Consider the following 19,191-nt stretch of genomic DNA (forward strand, 5'->3'; position numbering starts at 1 on the left):
GTTCCCACCCACGGAGTTCCTGCCTACAGAGGCTCTAACCCAGTAGAGTCTAGAATCTAGAAAGGAGCTCCTGCATTCACATGTTCCACAGGGAAAGATTCGACACTTAGTTCATAAGAAAAACCACAAAGGAACAAGAAGGACAATGTGGCAGCCTTCCAAGATGGCCCCCAATGATCCCCAGTTCCTGGTATTTATGTGCTTATATAATCCCCTCCCCTTAGAGAGGGCTAGATCTAGTGACTCACCTCTATGAACAGAACAAGGTAGAAAATGATGGAATGTCACTTTCAAGACTGCGTTACATAAAGACTGTGACATCTATTTGAGTTCCCCCTCTTTCTCTTGCCCTCAGAGAAGCCTGCCGCCATGTAGCCAGGCACCCTGTGGAGAGACTCATATAGGAAGGAAGTGATGTCTTCCACCTGTAGCCAGCGAGGTCTAGAGGCCTGACAGCAGCCCATGTGTGAACTTGGAAACACATTCTCTCCCAGTCGGATCTTTAGACAACTACCCCACTGACACCTTGATCCCAGCCTTGTGACTGATCCTGACATTAAGCACCCAGAAAGGTACTCCCAGATTCCTGATCCACAGAAACTTTCAGATAGTAAATGTGGGCTGTTGGAAGCTATTACGTTTTGGGGATAATTTGTTATGCAGCAATAGATAACCAATACAGACATATGTAACAAAACGTTAATAGTGGTTTATGTCTGAGTGGTGGGATTATGAGGGATTTGTATTTTCTTCCATTTGCTTATCTAGATTTTCTGACTTTTTATATTCCATGAATCACATCCAAAATGAAAAAATGAAAACTTTTCAGATTATATCCAAAAAGACTTCTGGAGGAAAACATAGGAGAAAACCTTTGTGAACTTACACAAGGCAAAGGTTTCCAAGATGAGTCACCAAAAAAAGGGGACACTCATAAAAAGATAAATTGGACTTTATCAAAATTCAAAACTATTGTTCCTCAACAAACATTAACCAAATAGGAAAGACAAGCCCCAGACCAGGAGAAAAGATTTGAAAATCATAGATCTGATAAAGGACAGGTTTCCAGAATATATGAAGAACAACAGGAAGTAGACACATAACCTAATTAAAAAATGAGCAAAAGATTTGAATAGAATCTTTTCTATTTCTCCAAAGAATACACACTAATGGCCAATAAACACAGTCATTAGGAGGATGTGAATTCAAGCCACAGAACTATACCAATACACGCCTATTAGAATGGCTAAAGTTGAAATGGCAAGTGTTGACCAGGATCTGAAAAAAGTGTCACCATCATACACTGCTGGTGGGAATGTAAAATGTGATGGCTACTTTGGGAGCAGTATGGTGGTTTCTTAAAAAATTAAATATGAACTTGCCAGATGACCAACTCTTAGGTATCTACCCAAGAGAAGTGAAAACATGTCCACACAAATACTTCCAGGCAAATGTTCATAGCAAAACCTGGAAACAACCCAAATTTCCATCAACAGGTGAATGGATAAACAAAATGTGGTCCATCCGTACAAGATGCTATTTGGCAATAAAAAGGAACTTAGTCCTGACTCATGCTATATCACCATAAAACACTACCAAAACAGTATGCTATGTGAAAGGAACCACACAATAAAGAACATATATTGTGTGGTTCAGTTTATACAAAATGTCTAGAAAAGGCAAATCTACAGCTAGAAAGGAGATCAGTTCATCTGGGGCTGGAATGGGAGTTTGACAGCAAAGGAATAGGAGGAAATATTCTGGGGTGATAAAGATGTTCTAAAACTGAACCATAAGGGATGGTTGCATGATTGTGCACGTGTACTAAAAAAAATCACTGAATTATACACTTACAGTGGGTGAATTTTATGTTGTGTAAGTCATACCTCAATGAAGCTATAAAAAAAGTTATGTCTATAACCTTGGACTCAGTAAGTTCATGTCAAGGGCGTAATCAGAAATGTACACACAAAGACATATCAAGTGTGCTCATAACAGTTTTTTTCTAAGTTAATGAAAAACTAGAGGTAATCTAAATGCTTAGTAACAGATAATAAATGATTAATAAGTAGTGATGCACTTGATAGACTAGCATGCAGCCATTGAGAATATATTTGTCAAGAATTTTTAACAACCTGGGGAAACACTTAGGATAGAGTACAAAAGCTATTCTGGCAGCCTGATTTCTCCATGCGCAAGGAGTCTATATATAAATGTTTATTTTTAAACACACTTGAATTTGTTCTGTGAATGCATCTGTACATGCAACATAACCAGATGTATATATATAGTTTTTTTTTTTTCCTTCCGGACATGTAGAAATAGTAAACAGCTGGTGATTATACAAGTAATTCTTGTTTTCTTCGTCCTTTATCTTTTCTGATTTTTTTCCTCAAGAAGTATGTATTCATTTTTAAATATGAAAAAAAAAAAAACCAAAAAGAAAGAAAAAGCCATGGCAGGCCTCTCTTCTCTTTGTCAGAGGAGGGGATGTGGCTCCCTGAAAGAGGGGTGCACCCTGGCCACGGTACGATGCTATAGAGGGCTGTCAGCTGCTACAGATATAAACGGCAATGAACATCCCAGCTGGGACTCCTTGATCTTACAACAGGGCCAGCCTTAACGCAAGGACACTTCCTTTTCATTAGCCAAGAGGAGGAACTCCTGCCAGGGAAAGGTCTCGGGGGCTGATTTCTTTGTCACTGCAGTGAAGGGAAGGTAGCAGTGATTTTAGAAACAGATGTGTGAGGCTTAATAGGCACTGCTGGACAGATACCATATAATTTCACTCATATGTGGAATTTAGGAAACAAAACAAAGGGAAAAAGAGAGAGACAGAGAGAGAGAGAGAAGCAAACCAAGAAACAGACTCTTAGAGAACAAACTGATGGTCACCAGAGGGGCGGTGGATGGTGGGGGGTGGGGGGGAGGAGGATGGGTGAAACAGATGATGGGAATGCACTTGAGATGAGCACCAGGTGTTATATGGACGTGTTGAATCACCATGTTATACACCTGAAACTAATACTACTCTGTGTATTAACGCACTGGAACTTAAAAAAAAACAAAAACAAAAAAAACCTGCTGGAATCTCAGGTCTATAAGCTAGGGAGTCATGGGGAGAGCCTAAACCTGGGAGGGGGGCGGGGAGAGACCAGGATTTTGGTCTGCAAAATTTTCTGTAAAACTCTTCGTTTTGCTACAGAAGCCACACTCTGTGGAGTCTGGGATGAGCTACAGATTTAAACGGAATCTCGGTTTCCCCACCTATAGAGTGGGAGACAGTTAGACTGCCTATTTCCAAAAAGGAAATCTACATCATTGGTTAGTAAAATTCAAGGAATAAAGAAGTTATAATTGTGCCCTGGGGCTACCATAACAAATTATCACAACCTGGGTGACTTAAAACAACAGAAATTTATTCTCTGAAATTCTGGAGGCTAGAAATCCAAAATCAAAGTGTTGGTGGCATACCCTCTCTAAAAGCTCTCTGGAAGACCTCATCTGGCTTGTTCATGGCGGAATCCGCAAAGACTAGAATAGTAACAGGTACAGGCTCAACAGAATTTTTACAAACAACAAACTGGTTAATAATTCAGAGGACAGTGGATTATGTTTTGCTTTATGATAATCTTTTTGCTCCTAAAAAAATAAAAGCAACATACATTCATTTTATAAAATATCAAAAACACACATAAGCGGAAAGCTTAAAATCTGCCAGAACCACACCTTTTCCAGATAAATCATCAGGTGTTAATATTATTGCATATAGTTGCCCAATATTTACATGGTAACATTTTTTTAAACTCATACTCTAAACGCATTGTTGTAACCTGATTTTTACACTTAACATTTTATGAATAGCTTTCTGAATCATTACAGATATTCCTTGACCTACCCTGCAGTTACATTCCAGTACACCCAACCTAAGTGGAAATATTGTGAGTCAAAAATGCAGGCATACATTGGAGATACTGCAGGTTCTGTTCCAGACCACCCTAAGAAAGTGAGTATCACAATGAAGTGAGTCAAATGAATTTTTTGGTTTTCCAGTACAAATAAAAGTTATGTTTCCACTAATACTATATTTTATTAAGTATGAATAGCACTGTGTAAAAAAAAAAAAAAAAGCTCTGTACATATCTTCATTTAAAAATAATTTCTTGGGGCGCCTGAGTGGCTCAGTTGGTTGAGCGTCTCACTGTTGGTTTTGGCTCAGATTATAATCTTGCAGTTTGGGAGTTTGAGCCCTACATCGGGCTCTGCACAGACAGTACAGAGCCTGCGCGGGATTCTCTCTTTCCCTCCCTCTCCCTCTCCCCCTCCCCTGCTTGGGCGCACGCATGTGCGTGCACTCTCTCTCTCAAATAAATAAACATTAAAAAAAACAATTTCTTGCTAAAAACTGTCTACCATCATTTGAGATTTCTGGGAGTCATAATCTTTTTGCTGGTGGGGGGTCTTGTCTCGGTGTTGATGGCTACTGACAGATCAGGCTGCTGGTTGCTGACAGGTAGGGTGGCTGTAGCGATTTCTTAGAATGAAACAACAATGAAGTTTGCCGAATCAATTGACTCTTCATTTCATGAATGATTTCTCTGTAACACACAATGCTATTTGATAGCATTTTACCCACAGGAGAAGTTCTCTCAAAATTGGAATTAGTCCTTTCAAACTCTGCTTCTGCCTTATCAACTAAGTTTATGGAACATTCTACATCTTCTGTTGTCATTTCAACAGTCTTCACAGCCTCTGCACCAGGAGTAGATTCCATCTCAAGAAAACTCTTTTTTTCTCTCCTCAGGAAGCAACTAATCATCTGTTCAAGTTCTATCATGAGATTGCAGCAATTCTGTTCCATCTTCGGCCTCCGCTTCAAATTCTCATTGTCTTGGTTTTCCTGCCATGTCTGCAGTGACTTCCTTCACCAACGCCTCTCTTAAAAAGTCATCCATGAGGCCCAAAATCGACTTCTTCCAAACTCTTGTTAATGTTGATATTTTGTCACAAATATTCTTAATGGCATCTAGAATGGGGAATCCTTTCCATAAGGTTTTCGATGGACTTTGCCCAAATCCATCAGAGGAATAATGATCAATGGCAGCTATCACCTTACAAAATATAGTTCTTAAACAGTAAGACTTGAAAGTCAAAATCACTCTTGGATCTATGGGCTGCAGAATAGATATTGTATCAGCAGGCATGAAAACATGACCTCGTTGTACACCATCAGAGCTCTTAGGTGACAAGGTACATTGTCAATGAGCAGTAATGTTTTGAAAGGAATCTTTTTTCCTGAGCGGGTCTCAAATATTAAATATTCAGTGGGCTTCAAATATTCATAAATCATGTGGTAAACAGATGTGCCATCATCCAGGCTTTGTTGTTCTATTGACTGAGCACAGGCAGAGTAGATTGTACATAATTCCTAAGGGCCCCAGGATTTTTAGAAAGTTCCTGAGTAATGGCTTTAACTCAAAGTCACCAGCTGCATTTGACTCTAACAAGAAAGTCAGTCTGTCCTTTGAAGCTTTGATGCCAGACACTGACTTCTCTTCTCTAGCTATGGAAGTCCCAGATGACATCTTCTGATAGAAGACTGTTAGGTCTACATTAAAAATCTGTAATTTAATGTAGCCACCTTCATTAATTATTTTAGTTAGATCTTCTGGAGAGCTCACTCTGACTTCTAGATCAGCACTTGCTGCTTTACCTTGCACTTTTATGTTAGAGACGGCTTCTTTCCTTAAACCTCATAAACCAACCTCTGCTAGCTTCAAACTTTTCTTCTGCAGCTTCCTCACCACACTCAGCCTTTCTAAAATTGAAGAGAGTTAGAGCCATGCTCTGGATTAGGTTTTGGCTTAAGGGAATGGGGTGGCTAGTTTGATCCTCTACTCAGACCACTAAAACTTTCTCCCCATCAGCAATGAGGCTGTTTAACTTTCTTATTATTTGTGTGTTCACCAGAGTAGCACTTTTAACGTCCTTAGAGAACTTTTCTTTTTCAATTACAACTTGGCTAATTGTTTGGTGTGAGAGGCCTTGCTTTTAGCCAATCTCAGCTTCCTTACTAAGCTTACTCATTTCTAACTTCTGATTTAAAGTGAGAGACAGGGTGCCCGGGTGGCTCTGTTGGTTGAGCATCCAACTCTTGATTTCAGCTCAGGTCATGATTCCAAGATCATGGGGTCAAGCCTCACATCAGGCTCTGCTCTGAGTGTAGAGCCTGCTTGGGATTCTCTCTCTCTTCTTCTATCCCTTCATAGCTCATGCACTCTCTCTGCCTCTGTCTCAGTCTCTATCCAAAATAAATGAATAAATAAATAAAATTTTAAAAGATAGACGTGACTCTTCCCTTGACTGGAACACCTAGAGGCCATTGTAGGGTTACTAACTGGCCTAATTTCAATGTTCTTGCATCTCAGGGAATAGAGAGGCCCCGGGGAGAGGGAGAGAGACAGGGGAATGGTTAGTCAGCGGAGCAGTTAGAATATATACAACACTTAAGTTCACCACCTTATATGAACACGGTTTACAATACCCCAAAACGATTACGATAGTAACATCAAAGATCACTGATCATAGATCGCCATAACAAATAATGAAAAAGTTTGAAATAGTATGAGAATTACTAAAATAAGATTGCACACACAACTAGTAAGCAAATCCTGTTGGAAAAATCGTTCCAATAGACATATATGGTGCAGGGCTGACCCAAACCTTCAGTCTGTTCAAAAAACAAAAAACACTGTATCCACAAAGTGCTATAAAGCAAAACACAATAAAAGGAAACATGCCTGTTCACCTAACCAGCCTATCGTAGCCTCACCCAGCCTATCAGCCCAAAGGTGCTCAGAACATTAGCCTACAGTTGGGCGAAATCAGCTCCCACCAAACCTCTTATATAATAAAGTGTCGAATACCTTGCGTAACGTCTTGCACACAGCACCGAAAGTGGAAAACAGTACAGTTGTAGGCCTACAGAATGGCTGTGAGGGTATCAGCTGTTAAAGCCTGTGATGGCGTGGCTGACGGGAACCTGCAGGTCCATCGTGTCACTAGCCCAGGAGATCAAAATTCAAAATTCAGACTACAGTTTCTACCGAATGGGTGTCACTTCCACACTACTGCAAAGTTAAAAAATCAGAAGTTGAGGGGCACCTGGGTGGCTCAAGTCTTGATTTCAGGGTCATGAGTTTAAGCTCTGCATGGGGCTTTGTGCTGGTAGTGAAGCCTACTTAAAAAAATTAAAAAGCAAACAAACAAAAAACTCCTAAGTAGAACCACTGCAAGTCAGAGATCATCTGTATATACTATCCGACACTATCAAGTTTTTTGGGTGTATGGTGGGATGACCTATTGAAATGTTAACTAAGGTTCCCCTACCCTTCTGAATGTTCTCTTTTTCTGAGACTCTTCACCCAGTTAGACAGCTGTTGAACTAAGCTGGTATCCTTGTCTCAGGAAAGGGACAATGTAAGAAACACAGATGCCATTCAAGCTTTGAAGTGGCCGATGAAAGATGACTGCAGGTGCTTTGCCCCGGCTGCCATGAAGAAGCAGGGTCTATGTCCCCTCCTGGTGAAGCCAGGTGGGTTTTGTGGTTCTGCCAGTAGAATAAGGCAGAGGTGATGTGTGACCCGTTGTGATGCCCAAGACTGAAGAGACTGATGGAAATTATGTCCTGTTTCTGGAGCCAGATCTGAGAGCCTGCTCATGACAAGGCTGACAATCCCGAGGCTGCCATTGTGTAAGAATCCCCAACTTCATGGAAAAGCCCTGGAGGATGAGACTTCACGTGAAGAGAGAATGTGAAGCTGTGGAGCGCTCTCACACCAGACATGGGCATGAAGAACGAGCATGGAAGGGTATCCTTTAACCCTGCTCATCCCTACTCAAATTCCTGCCCGGGGCACCTGGGTGGCTCAGTCGGTTAAATAGCTGACTTTGGCTCAGGTCATGATCTCACGGTTCATGAATTTGAGCCCCGTATTGGGCTCTATGCTGACAGCTCAGAGCCTGGAGCCTGCTTCAGATTCTGTGTCTCCTTCTCTCTCTGCCCCTCCCCTGCTCACACTCTGTCTCCCTGTCTCTCAAAAATACACATTAAAAAATATTCCTGCCCCACAAAACAGTGACAAGAAGGTTGCTAGATTTAGCAAATAAAAACAGAGGACATCCAGTTAACTTTGAATTTCAGATCAAGAATGAATAATTTTTTAGTATAAGTATATCCCCAATATTGCATGGGTTATATTTATACAAAAAAAAAGTACATGATCTAAAATTCAAATTTAACTGGGGTTAAAACATACAGTATTTGAAGATAAATTTTAATTTTGTAACATTTAAGAATAAAATACACAGGTAAAACATTCATCATAGTTCACCTGGCAACTCCAGACCAAAATAAAATGTATGTTTTTATACCACCAACTTGTTTGGTAGTTTGTTATTCAACAACAAAAATCCTAACCAGCAGCAACAGAAAGGAATCGGAGATGGAGAATACACCACATGTAGAGCTGTTTTTCTCACTCTTGAAAGGAAAACAAAAACAAACCCAAAATAACTTCTTCGACAAGAGAAGAAGAGAAAGAGAGAGGCTGGGACAGGAGCAGGGTCTTCTGCACTACTCTGTCCCCTCCTCTCCCAGGCAGAGTCCCCTCGTGTAGGAGTGGGTGAGGGAAAGGACAGTGCCACACTCTCAGAAAGCAGAAGGAAACAGGCTTTGCTTTCAGGGTCGTCGAGGGCATTCGAGAGACGCCCTGGACTCTGAAAGGTCACGGGATCACCGCCACGGAGCCAGCACACCCAGAGGGCCTCAGGATGGAGGAGCCTGTGTGGACAAGTGACCCAGTAACAAACGGCAAGGAGGCCCCCTCCCTGCAACTCCTACCGCCACCCCACTTCAACCAACACGTCACTACACACCTGCCCATGCCCCAGGAGAGGGGTCAAGGCAGCCCCTGCCCTTATTGGGATTAATTTCCCCCATTTAGTGAGACGTGTCTAAGATAAAACTCACTTCAGGCACTGGAAATAATGACATGTACGTTTCTAGCCCACCTGAGTTAAGAGATTAAAATTTCTACCCGCTACAGCCATAAACCATTCGGTACCGCTCTGGTGTTGATGTATTTAAATTTGAAAACTTACGTTTTTGTACATTAATACTAATACCCCTCAACTCCATTTCATATGCCACGTTCAGACTTCCACCAATCAGCTAAGAGACCGTTTCTAGCAGTTCCTCGGGCATTGCCATGTCAACTGATTAGGGAGCAAGCATTCTGGAGCGAGACTGCCAACATTTGCTGCCTAATGGCTGTGTGTCCATGAGCAAGTTACTTAACCTCCCTGGACCCCCCTTCTTTATCTATAAACTACCAATTACAGTCATAATATCTACCCCATACCATTGCTGTGAGGCTAAGGTTAATATGAGTATGTTTTTATAAGTTTCAGCCACCATGCACTTACTCGGAGATCGCATTTGATGCGTACTATTTTATAAAAAGCTGCAGAAAGTAGAAAGGTTGAGGCATAATCACTAAACTGTGACAAAGATCAGAAATCAGGTGGGAAGTCTTTATTCTCAAATGAACGCCCTTTGGATTGCCAACTGCAGGTTCAATGGTTAAAGAAAAGAACCAGATTCAGGGAAAACATACAAAATCTGGAGATGCACCCTAACAGACTCAATGAGTGCCCCACCATATCCCCTCAGCGTCAATAACTTCCATGTACTCCAGCCTGGCTTCCCCCCTACATGCATTCAAATTTTTGTCTCAGGTGTTACTTTTGGGGAAACCCAAACTCAGACACATGTTATTCAAGACTGTGTCTAAACAGTTAGGCATATTCAGTGATCTAATAATGTGTTTAAAATGGTGGGGGGGGAGGGGAATCGCCGATATTAACATCTTTTCCAACTTTAAAAGTTTAGGGGTGCCTGGGTGGCTCAACTGTTTAAGCATCTGACTCTGGATTGTGGTTCAAGTCATGATCTTGCAGTTCATCTTATCAAGAGCCATGTCAGGCTCTGCGCTGACAGCTCAGAGCCTGCTTGGGATGCTTCCTCTCCCTCTCTCTCTGCCCTTCCCCTTCCCCACCGGCACATGAGCTCTGTCTCTCTCTCTCTCAGATAAATAAATAAACTTTCAAAGCTGTTGTTAGTTTTAGGGGCGCCGGGGTGGCTCAGTCGGTTAAGCGTCCCACTTCAGCTCAGGTCATGATCTCACCGTCTGTGAGTTCGAACCCCATGTTAGGCTCGGTGCTGACAGCTCAGAGCCTGGAAACTGCTTCGGATTCTGTGTGTGTGTGTCTGTCTCTCTGCCCCTCCCCCTCTCGCACTCTGTCTCTCTCTCAAAAATCATTAAACATTTAAAAAAAAATTAAAGCTATTGTTTTTTCCAAATAAGCTATTGTCTCAGCTTCAAACATTTGAAATTTGGGAGGATTTCTGGAACGCTCCTGTGTGTGAAAGTCGAGGACTATCTGTGATTCAGTCACTCCTTCTCTTGATGAACTTTGGGTTATTTTCAACTGCTGCTAGCACAAACAATGCTTCAACTAACATCTCTGGCAAAATCTGTGCGTACATCGTGGATTCTCTCGGAAGCACAAATCCCCGAGAGCAGCATTACACGGCCTCAAAGGATGTGCATCCCCCTCGCCGAGCTCCTCCTTTGAAAGGCTCTCCTAGTTTGCCCTCTACCCCTTCCCTAGGTCTGGCTTCAGAAGTCTTTCTCAACTCCCATTTTCTGCTCATCTGTGACGATGCAGACATGGCCTTTGGCCTTGGCCACGACCTCTGCAGGGCGGGTGAGTTGCAGGCAGGGAGCTGAGGCACTGTGGACACCAGGCAGGGGCAGGGCTGTGGGTCCAGTGTCAGGGTTAAGAGACGGAGATGAGAGGAGTCAGGGTCTAGGTCAAGGCTGGCCCAGGGAGCAGGGCCAGAACTACTTGAGAACTGAAACTTTTTTTTTTTTTTTTTAATGTTTTGACTTATTTCTGAGGGGGAGAGAGAGACAGCATGAGCGGGGGAGGGTCAGAGAGAGGGAGACACAGAATCTGAAGCAGGCTCCAGGCTCTGAGCTAGCTGTCAGCACAGAGCCCGACGCGGGGCTCGAACCCCCAAACCGTGAGATCATGACCTGAGCCGAAGTTGGATGCCCAACCGACTGAGCCACCCAGGCGCCCGGAGAACTGAAACTTTATGCAGGGTCGTAGAGGGTGAGGCCTCGCCGCACAGAGGGCGGCTGTGAACGCTGCCTCACGTGGAGATGATAACAGTGATCTAGCAGGGTTTTGAGAAGATGAAACAGACTGAGACACGTAAAATGGCTTGTCACCATCCTTGGGACCTATAAAGTGCTCAATACATGTAGATCTGATCATTACGTTCCCTGGAAATTATTTTCAATCTGTTTCAGGGAAATATGAATTGATTCAACCGTTAATTATGTCCCCCATGGTAAGTATTTAAAAATGACTTCTGAAGGGTCCTAATTTAAGAACATGGGGGGGAAAAAGTGTTTCATTACTAATGCAGTACCAAATGGAGGATGGTAGACTGATAAGAAGTTATGCTAATTGGGAAGGCTCTGTGAGCCAGGGCAGGGACCTGCATGGCCCATAGGATACCTTCATGCAAATTAGGAAAAGATGCCCCATTTTCAGGTTAAAAAAGAAAGGTGGAGAGAGTAGATTTCTGCATAACCTAAACAGCTCTGTGGGCCATACAGCAGTGCTCTCTCCATGGACACATATCACAGAGTCACCCTTGCGGCTGGCAGCACACACAGGCAACCCCACCCTTCGTGAGGCAAGTTCAAAGTCTCAGGGACCTGCAAATCAGGCACTAACAGGCAGCTAGAGTGCAGGCATTATAGGATGCACACATGTATGCCAAGTTAATGCACAGGTCCAAGTGCCATTGTGAATTTAGGTCAAAAGTAACTCTCCCCTGCTACCTATCTGGCGACCTGGAGTCCCTGTACCATCTGGTGTGCACTCACATAAGTTAATGTAAATCTACCATGTGCGAGATGGCCTTAGGTGTAATGCCCTTGAGCAGTGCACTTCATGAATTCCCGAACATAGGCCACAAGGCACTATCCTTTCAAAGTCTACACCACCAGTTGGTGGTAGGCTGCTGCTACTCAAAATCTGCTCTGTGTAAGCTTGGGGATGGAGCAGACTTCAGGGATTCAGGCAGGGAGGGGCTAGGGAGGCCAAATTCAACCCAGGCCTCTGCCACCTCTTGAGGTAGGTCTCTGGGCTCAGACCTGCCAATTAAAGGCCTGGAAGATGAAAGAGGAAGGCTTTGGTAAGCGGCTGGGCCAGATGAAAGCCAAACCCAACTGGTGTTTTACAGCCTCCTAAAGGGAGGATTTCTCGGCGTGTCTGGCATTTTGCCGTGAGCATTTTTGCCACAAAACTCATTTGCTGGAAGGCAATTCTACCAGAGAAGATAAAATAATGAAACCTAAAAGAGGGACATGTAAAAGGATATAATGAGGGGCACCTGCGTGGCTCAGTCACTTGACCATCTGAATTTGGCTAAAGTCATGATTTCGCAGTTTGTGGCTTTGAGCTCCGCATCGGGCTCTGTGCTGATGGCTCAGAGCCTGGAGCCTATTTCGGATTCTGCATCTCCCTCTCTCTCTGCCCCTCCCCCACTCATGCTCGCTCACTCTCTCAAAAATGAATAAACGTTAAAAAAAATTTTAAAGATACAATAAAATATGAAAAACATTTATAAAATTCATGATTAATTTCTTCTTTCATTAACAGAGGTATCAGTTTTGCAAACACTAGGATGCGACTTGCACTGTGTGGTGAAAACTGCTGCCCGTTCTGGGCATGGGGAAGAAAGGCTAAGACTCTAATGCACTTGTACCTGAGCTTTGCTATCGTGGGGACTGGTACGTTCTCCCTGTCCTGCAGAGCTTAGTGCACAGTCTGGCCTTTTACTTTCTATTTCACGCCTCCAGGAAGGCTTATCACCGAATCTTCTATCAAAGTAATCTCTGTAGTTGTTACCATCCACCGTTTTAAGACCGCCCATCTACTGGTCACAGTAAGCCCATTGTTAAGGCTTGCTGCGATTCACATACAGCAGTCCCCCCTCATCCGTGTGGTCCAAGACATGGTCCAACACACACCCCCCAGTGGATGCTTGAAATGGCAAGTGGTACTGAACCCTAGATGTACTGTTTTTTCCTAGACATACACACCTAGGATAAACTTTAACTCCTAAGTTAGGCACAGTAAGAGATTAACAATAATAAAATAGAATTATAACAATATGCTGTCATAAAGATTATGCGAAGTGTGTTTCTCAAAATATCTTATTGTCCTGTACTCACCCTTCTTCCTGTGCTGATGGCAGATGATAAGACGCCTACGTGATGAGATGAAATGAAGTAAATGACCTAGGCAGCATGACCCAGGGGGCTGCTATTGACCTTCTGGCCACATGTCAGAAGGAGGATCATCTGCTCTCAGAGCAGGGCTGGCCACAGGTAACGGAAACCCCAGAGCGCAAAGAGAGGATAAGGAGGGTCTACTGTAACCTTTGTCAATGGAGAAATAAAATGCAACTGACAACTAGCTTCAATACATACTCCGCCGAAGGCAGTGGATTCATCAACAGGGGAATGTAACCAGCCAGCCAATTATTTTCTTTTACTGCAAAACTGCCTTAGAGTTGATTAGTTATGCCGTGAAAACGCCTGTGCTCAAGATGTTTACAACGAAACTACCTCGAGCTGATTCTAGGTGCTGCTCATTATGCCCAATCAAGAGCTTGTACTACAAAACCCTGGAAAGACTCTTACAGAGGCTTTCCCTCCATTCTTCTGACAAATCCACTCTCTCATGGATCCTTCTCCTGGCCTCACCAGCAGGCCTCCCAGAGGGCAAGCTAATTGCCCCCAGATTCTGGCAACAGCCCCACCCACTCCTGCACCTGACCCTGCATACCTGCCCCTCCCCGGCAGGAGCCCTGGAGCCCAAGCTCTGCATCCCACCAGAGCCTGAGACAGAAAGGAGGGGCATGACGGGTGGGGGGTGCCCATGGCTGGGGGGATGGCAGACTGACGGGCTCCGGCCAGCCTGTCCTGCCCCCTGAACTCAGCAGCCTGGCTCACCACTGCACAGAAAGGAGAGGAATTGCCCATCCCACGCACCATGTTTATTTCCTTAGTATCTATCTCCCCCGATACGAACGTAACTCCCAGAGGAAGGGTTTATGTCAGTACCCTATTGCTGCTGTCACAAGTTCCCACAAACTTACTGGCTTAAAACAACACAGACTTATTTTCCTATGGTCCTGGAGGGCGTAGGGCTCGTTGGCTAAACTCAGGGGCAGAGCTGCATTCTTCTCTGGAGGCTCCAGCGGGGAATCCGGCTACCTCCCTTTTCCAGCTTCCACAGGCCACACACACTCCTTGGCCAGCGGCCCTCTTCCATCTTCAAAGCCCGAAATCACATCACTCTGACCCTCTCTTCGCCCTCACACGTCTTCCTCTGCCTCTCACCTTCCTCCTCTACTCAGAAGGACCCTCCTGATTACGTTGAGCACCCGCCCCCTCATTACCCAAGATAATCTCCCTATCTCCTGGCCAGCTGGTCGGAAACCTTAACTCCCCTCTGCATGTAGCACAGACTATGTACGGGTTCTGGGATTAGAATGGGGAGGGGGGGAATGGGGGGACATCGTTCTACCTACCACAGGGTTTATCTCTTGTTCACCATTGTATTCCTAGCGCCTGAACAGTATCTGACACATAGCAGGCCCTCAATAAATATTTGCTGAATGAATAAGTGAATGAATACATGAATAACTTACTAAGAATAGTATTTAATTCATAGCAAACGTTTAAGCATGCTTATTAAGTGCTTGGCACAACACACAATGCCTTATGTGTATTAACTCATTGGATCCCCAACAGCTCTATGAGGTGTGTTTTATTATTCCCTGCCTTCTACAGCTGAGGGGGTTAAGGCATAGGTGTGTAGGTGGCCCTAGTCTATACAGCAAGTGAGTGGTAAAGCCAGGATTTGATCTCAGGTTTACTGAGCACTTCCTGTGTCCCCGGGCCTGGCTGGGCATGTTACATTTCGGATCTCATTTCATCCTCATGAGAGGCCATGAGGAAAATGGGCAGAATGTGAAGCCTGGTCTTAACGGGGCTGGAATTAAGTCACCGGCTGAGCTGAGGGATTCTGAGAGGTTCTGTGGGGGCAATGGATTGCTTACTGCTCCTTGAGCCGCCTCTGATGCCAATCAGATGAGGGCCTTGTGGGCGTCCATGTTCCAGATACAGGGCTCCTGCCTTGACTCTATACTGCTAGTAGCCAGGCCCCTGGCAGGCCTGTAGCAGACCATGACCTTCACCAGACAGGCCTGGCTGCTCTGTGTGCTGGAGGCCCTGTTCTCCCTCAAGGGACAGGAGCCTGCTTCAAACCTCATCCACGGGAGCTTGGGTGACTCTGTGGGTTGTGCACCTGACTTAGGATCAGGGCATGATCTCACAGCTCGTGAGTTCGAGCCCCGCGTCAGGCTCTGTGCTGACAGCTGAGAGCCTAGAGCCAGCTTTGGATTCCAAGTCTTCCTCTCTCTCTGATGATCCTCCCCGGTTCGCTCTCGCTCTCTCTCGCTCTCTCTCTCTCTCAAAAATAAATACACATTAAAAAAAAAATTCTCATCCAGAGCTGAAGTCGCATTGCCCATCCCCCTGATGATAACTCTGGGGACCCCCTAGCTGGGCCCCATACCTCTTTTGCATGGGCTGGAGCTACTCGCTGCCTGCGCACTGGCCTTCCCGAGCCCCCTCTGATTTACCCCGCCAGCCTGTTCTTGAGCACACAGGCCTGCAGGAAGCCCCCAGGCCTTCAAGCCCCACCCTGCAGAAAGGACGCTGCTTGGACAAGGAGATGGTGCTCCCCCCTCACTTGCACCTTAACCTTTGCAGTCAAAGCCAAGAAAAGCAAAACTCACTTGTGCCTGCCAGCACAGTGGGGCAACGCATTTTCTGTTCCCGCCAGCACATTTTTCTAGGTCAATGTCAGATCAGGGAAATCCAATACCACATGTCCCAACTTTTTATTTGAAAATAGAGAAGTTGCTTTCCAAAATAAATAGTGTTTACAAGCAGAGGCTGGAGAAGCCTCCATCAGAAACGGACTCGGTGGCCAGGCAGGACGCAATCTTCCTGGCTCAGTTGCTGTAAACCCAATGCCGGCCCCAGCTCCAGCCCTAGCAGAGGCCGGATTAGGGGAGCACACATGCAAATACACACGTGTGTTGAGGTTTGCCCGCATGTGTGCATACATGTGCATTTGCATAGATGTACATAAGCATGTTTCCTTAAGGGGCCCTGGGTATGATTAGCATGCACATGTGAGTTAGAGAGCTATATGCATGTACTTGTGGGGGAGGGGTCTACAGGCATGTGCACTTGGGGAGAGGGGTTCCTGCCCTGTGAATCTGCACCCAGCCCTGCTTCTCAGACCCCTAGTCCAGTCTGGAATCCCCTCCCTCCTCCGCTCACTGCTGCATCCAGCCTCAGCCTCAGCCTGTTCTTTTTCTCAGCTGGCTGAGGCGCTGGGGCTCAGGTCTGGACATGCTGTGAATGCATTTCCTCCATCCTGCTCCCTCTCACTACCCACCCTCTGCCCACGGCCACCTGGACTGCCGGTACAAGCCAGCTGAGTGCCCTTTCTGCTGCACATGTATGTTAAGGGCTCTCAGTAAAGGTTCCTGGTGTCGCATCTCCCTGACAGGCACCTTGACTTCAGGACCTCCCTGGTGGACCCACCTACTGGTGCCGGCAGCTCAGGCTTCCCCAGCCTCTGCCTGGATCTTAGTGCAAAGCGCCACCTGCCCAGCGACCACCTGCTTCAAGCAACTCAACCAGGCTTCCAAGAGCTGCATAATTTTCTTAGCAAACTCTCCTGGTTCCCCCTCCGCAGAAACCATTCGCACAGTAACGCAGGCCACTCCGTACCCACCTCGGCTTCTGCCCTTGCTCACGGCGTCCCTCCGCCCCAGCACCATTCTCCAGGCGGCTCTGCCCGTCCCATCCGATGCGCCCTTGCAGACCAGATCTCGTCTCACCCCTCCCTCTATGAGGCCTCTCCCATAAACCTCCTGTCCTACAAATGGCCTTCCCCGGTGGGCTCTGGATCGCTGCATGACACGCGGCCCTGTGTATTGCCTCAGAACTGTCTGCAGGTTGCTTCACGCACTGATCTTGCCCTCCAACCTAGATTGCAATCTCCTTCTAGAAGTAAGCCCGGTGCTCCCTTTGAATAAACCGTGGAACCTGACACAGGTCTGAACATAGTATAGACCAGAGATAAGGGCTTCTGTGGGTTGAGCGGATGCAAGAGTGGATGCAAGAAGACAGAGTCGGGGTGGGGTGGTCAGGCCCTAAAACTGCATGCCAGGCATTGCATCTGGTGACTCCTCTGCCCTACCTCACTTAATCCTCCCAGTAACAGGGCAGCAGGGTGGCATGGTCCCCATGGCATAGATGAGAAAACAGAGGATGACAGACATGAAGTGAAGGCCACAAAACCAGTAAATGGCAAAGTCAGGGGTTAATCCTAGGTCTGCCTGACTCCATTTCTCTATCCCTTTTGCCACAACCACAGCAGTTGGAAGGTAGCATGCTACAGCCACAAGCTTTCTTTCTTTTTTTTTAATTTTTTTTTAATGTTTTTATTTATTTCTAGGAGAGAGAGAGACAGACAGTGTGAGCAGGGGAGGGTCAGAGAGAGAGGGAGTCACAGACTGAAACAGGCTCCAGGCTCCGAGCTGGCAGTCAGCACAGAGCCCGACGCGGGGCTTGAACCATGAACCGCGAGATCATGACCTAAGCGACGAAAGTCGGACGCTTAACCGACTAAGCCACCCAGGCGCCCCAAAAGCTTTCTGAAATCCTAGAGCACACCTTCTCCAGAAGAGGTTAGAATAAGTTCTAGATCAGCGCTATCCAACAGAACTTCCAGCAATGATGGGAATATCCGTTTCTACATTGTCTGACATGGGAGCTGCTAGTCACGGTGGAGATTTCAATTTTTTTTTAAATTGCAAGTCATTTAAATTTAAATAGTCACCTGTGACTAGTGGTTAGTGTCCCTACTAGACAGCAGAGCCTAAGATAAGTGCTTCCCAATCATGTTCATTCCAAGTAAATACAGGTTTGCTGTCCAATAGTAGAACGTTCTTATGAAACCTTTCCTAAGCCAAAATGGTGTAAAGCAAAGAAGCCATTACGATTAATTTACACGTTCAGGCCCAAATAATAACCTCTCTTATATCTTAGGACATATCTCGCTAGTGGATACACAAAATGCATGCAGACAAAACACAGATGCTCACAGACACAGTTCAAGGCTGTGGCAGCCCGGTGTGGAGATGCTGAACGTAGTTCCCGGGGAAGGAGTTTGGCAAGGCTGCTCTCTCTGCTTGGGGTTCCCACTGCCTCTCTAACGGCTCGCTGCAAAACAAATGCCGAACGCTATTTTTGCCTCTTGCCTCTTCTCATAAAAGCCCAAATCCTCTTGGCATCTGTTGCAGCAGGTGAACACAGGCATTAACATAGGTCTCACATAAAAGCTGAGTGGTGTAAGGTGAACTTTTGGGAAGTAGATATACCTATGCAGAAAATACTAGAAAATCATAATAACTGTGCAATGAATGAGGCTGCTTCTTGGCACAGGCAACTGGCTCAAGGGGTCCCACCCTCCTGGTTCCACCAGCCACCCCACGGGTCAGGACCCTGAGAGTCAACATCTCAATACACTTGTAACGCATTTCAGGCACATCAGCTCCTCATGATGGTCAAGTTCTCTGCCAGCTCCCAGTCCAGGACGTGGAAATCTTTGTGATCATGAGAAATCCCAGCATAGGAAATACACAGACCTTGTCACTCCTTGCCTGGCCTTCTGTCCCCCGTTCCCCGCACAGGCTGGTCGGGGGCTGGGGTACAAAGAGTGGCTCAGAGCCCAGCCTGACGGAGCACGGGGCCCCTGTAACGAGCAGGACCTTCCTGGCCTTCCCTGCCGAGGAGCCTGTGGCCCCATAGCTGTTGGAGGGCGGTGCGCTGTCACAGTAACAGAACCTAAGGGGGGCTCTGGCCCTGTGGAGGGGAGCCCAGAACCCACCAG

At 45.7% G+C, this 19,191-nt stretch overlaps 1 long non-coding RNA gene across 2 annotated transcripts in view; it reads right to left on the reverse strand.

The window, feature by feature from the left end:
- The window catches only part of LOC120237539, a 48,051-nt gene extending 30,867 nt beyond the window's left edge, over positions 1–17,184 (reverse strand). For both annotated transcript variants that reach the window (XR_005529976.1, XR_005529977.1), the window contains exons 1-2: positions 17,029–17,184; positions 13,380–13,579 (exon numbers count right to left, since the gene is read on the reverse strand). This is a non-coding gene — a long non-coding RNA (uncharacterized LOC120237539). The remainder of the gene's footprint in view (positions 1–13,379; positions 13,580–17,028) is intronic.
- Positions 17,185–19,191: the final 2,007 nt, after the last annotated feature.

This window comes from Hyaena hyaena, unplaced genomic scaffold (assembly GCF_003009895.1).
Source record: "Hyaena hyaena isolate Hyena2069 unplaced genomic scaffold, ASM300989v1 scaffold_183, whole genome shotgun sequence".
Lineage (NCBI taxonomy): Eukaryota > Metazoa > Chordata > Mammalia > Carnivora > Hyaenidae > Hyaena > Hyaena hyaena.